Raw genomic sequence first — 3289 nt, forward strand, 5'->3', positions numbered from 1 at the left:
CGAGAACACTTTCCCTGGGTAACTGCTGTGTCTTTGTCCCCAGAGTCAACACACACAGCACGGTCTGAAGTGAGGAGCCAGGTCTAGCCAGACCCACGACAGGGAGCACAGGTGTCCAGCCAAGCACAGCGAGGTCAAACCACAGATGAATAAATCATTGTTACTAAGTCAACGGTCCCTAACCTTTTCAGTACCGAGGACCGGTGCTCTTGTGAGCATCTAAGGCCTGACGATCTGAGGTGGAGCTGAGGCGGTGATGCTGGCGCTGGGGAGCGGCCGCAGAAACAGGTGAAGCCTCGCTCGCTGGCCGGCAGCTCACCTCCTGCGGTGTAGCCGGGTTCTAAGAGGCCACGGACCAGTAGCAGTCTGTGGCCCGGGAGATTGGGGAGCCCTGCTAAGCCACTGAGTGTTGGGGCGATTTGTTACAAAGCGTTACTGTGATGACAGTTGACCCTGACACCAGAATCCATCCTTCCTTGACAGGAATTGTCTTACATACAATACTTTGTTCCATTTTAGTATGAAAAATAATTACAGACCGAAATTTATGATCTAGGTACTGAGGAGAGAAAATGAAAAGAACAAAAACACAGTGCTTGTCTTTCGAAGGGCCCGCACCTAAGCTCGGCACGGCAGAAGCCTGCACGCGGGGGAGTGAGGGCCACGTGAAATGACCCGAAGAGAACGTGGTCAGTCCCATGTGACGGGGTGTGGCGGAGGCCGCTTCAGAGGGGCGGCCCTAGGGTCAAACGTGCGTTTCATCACCAGTGCAGCCTGGACTATGGAGACTCACGGTGCAGACATTTCTCATTCAAACACAGACCGATTGGTGACGTTTCAACAGATACGACCTTTGTACCTACTTCATGCACGGAACCCTATGCCGGGCTCTTACTGGACACGTGAATGAATGAAACACAGGCCCTGTCTGCCAGGTGACTGCGACAGCATCGGAAGGCTGAAACAAGCTCACCATAAAAATCATAAATACCGTGTAGGCAAGGTATAAGCAGTCCCTGAACTAAAAAATTTACTAGGGCTTTCACACATGGCTCCAATTCGAGGCAGACAATAATGAATATGCAGCGTCAAGTTCAGAATGTGCTATGAGGGTTTAGAGCGAGGAAGCATCTGGAAATGTTCAATAAAAAGAAATAATTTTAAAGATTTTACAACAGAGGGCCAGAGGCCCTTCCATTTTTTGAGGCTTCCAGAATATTAAAATTCTTTCTAACGCCAAAAGTAGGCTATAAAAGGTGTGGTATAGTTTTGTTTTATGTTTCCCAAACTAATGCCAATTATGCAAACTCACAAAAGCAACAGCTATGAAAACTTCACAAATTTAGCAATTATATTAAAAAGCTCGCATGTGACGTCCATGGACATGAGACAGGAATTAGTGGCCCGGCTCATCCTGGCGGGCGGGGGCTGTGGCCGGCGGGATGAAGAAGGCTGGACTATGTCCCCTGGGCCGGGGTTTGCACTGAGCGATCACGGACAGCGCCGTCAGAGGCCGCCCCCCGCGCTCTGCCTCCTCGCTCAGACCGGCGTGCGCACCGCGAGCGAGCACCGCTAACTACGACGAGGCTGAGTGACGTGTGCCTTCGGGAAAGGAAAGCTGAGGTGGCTCGGGCTGCCGTGTGGTCTGCGAGGGCACAGAGAACAGGCCACAAAACCCGCCCAGTGTCCGCAAACAAAAACGATGGCAGTACAAGCTCTTGCCAGGTATGCTGCGTGAAAAGCAAAACAAAAAAATACCAAATCATTACCAAAAACATACCGAATGAACATGATCCCTGCTGGATGAGCAAAGTGACCTCGTGACAAAGGACTCGGAGCCAGGAAGAGCAGGATGCGCTTGGGGGTGGAGGGCTCCCCGTCCCTGCACAGGCCTGGGAATGCCATGACAGCGACAATGGTCACTCCGCAGACACACGCACTGTCGGGGCCACCGCACCCCGACACTCGTCACTCTCATGCCTCGATCTGGGGGACGCTCACAGAGGTGACCAGGCCGACCCCACAGTGCCGAGGGAACCTGGGCACAGAGGTCGGGCGTCTCTGCCACTGCGACCCGCAGCTGCGGAGCTTTGATCTCAGGCATGGAAGCGGTGGGGGCGGGGGCGGGGGCGGGCGGGCAAAGTCCTACGCCCCTGAGGGTGCCCGGGTGCCAAGTGCCGCTGACCCTTGGCCAGCTTGAGGAGCGAGGGCCCAGAGGACACAAGACCGTGCTGCGGCTGCGCGTCCAGTCTCCCTGAGGTCCCGACTCGTAGGGAGCGGGTGCAGGTGGACTTCAGGGACTCTCCTAAGTGAAGCGGTGTCAGCACCTGCTGGGACTCTGCTGTGTGGCGGAGGCAGCCTCTGACAGCCGTGGACCGGTCCGTGCGGATCGCTGCCCTGAGTCGTGGCTGGGGTCGCAAGGGCTAGATGCCAATGGGAAGACACATCTGTGGAACAATTAGCTCCCCACCCATGCTGTGCAGCATCCACCGTATGCTCGGCCTCTGCCGGACGCATAAACAGCTCAGAGAACCGAGCCGCTGAGCCACACTCAGCCTTCACCCCGACAGAGGCCCAGTCTCTCCAGAGACAACCACCTTCGGGATTGAGACCTGGTTTCAACAGCAGGTCTGGGGCTAAGAGCTGGTAGAAAGGTGTCCTGCGTGTCCGACGAGGCTGGCTGCGGGCCGCTGGGAAGGGCGCTCCAGCTCCCCGACCCACGACTCCAGCGCGGCACAGACCCCCACTGCTGTGCAGTGGCCGACAGAACCACGGAGGGCCCAGCAACAGGCTGTTTTGGGGGAACAGGAGGACAACACGTGGGGGGCTTGGCTGCTGATGGACGCCTGCAGGGACCTCCGGCCCAGCCTCAGCTCCTCACCTGGCTCCGGGCCCTCACTTTCCCAGCTGTACCGGCACGTGCAGGGGAACAGCGGCCTCCAGGCCGACTCGCAAGCGGGGGACGTGACTGAAGCCTGCCAAGCACAGCGCCGTCTCTGCTGGGTCCGGGGGCAGGCTCCAGGACAGCAAGGAAGCGAGGCTGGTGAGTGCCACGGGGCGTCGTCAGAACTGGTGGGGCGGGGGGCGGGGGGGATCCTGCGGGCAGAGCTGCAGCTGCGAGGCCCCCGGCTGTGCCTGAAGCCAGTGCTGGCTCTGGGTTTGTCACTTCCGTGACAGACACACAGTCCTGTTGGTTTGTCATCTACTCACAGTTTCATCTGCAAAGTGTTCCAACTCTGATGGCGTCCTAATGAAAAACAGTGGAACGTAACATGGAGGAATCTATAAC

The sequence above is a fragment of the Pteropus medius genome, unplaced genomic scaffold, assembly GCF_902729225.1.
Source record: "Pteropus medius unplaced genomic scaffold, Ma_sr-lr_union100, whole genome shotgun sequence".
Taxonomy (NCBI): domain Eukaryota; kingdom Metazoa; phylum Chordata; class Mammalia; order Chiroptera; family Pteropodidae; genus Pteropus; species Pteropus medius.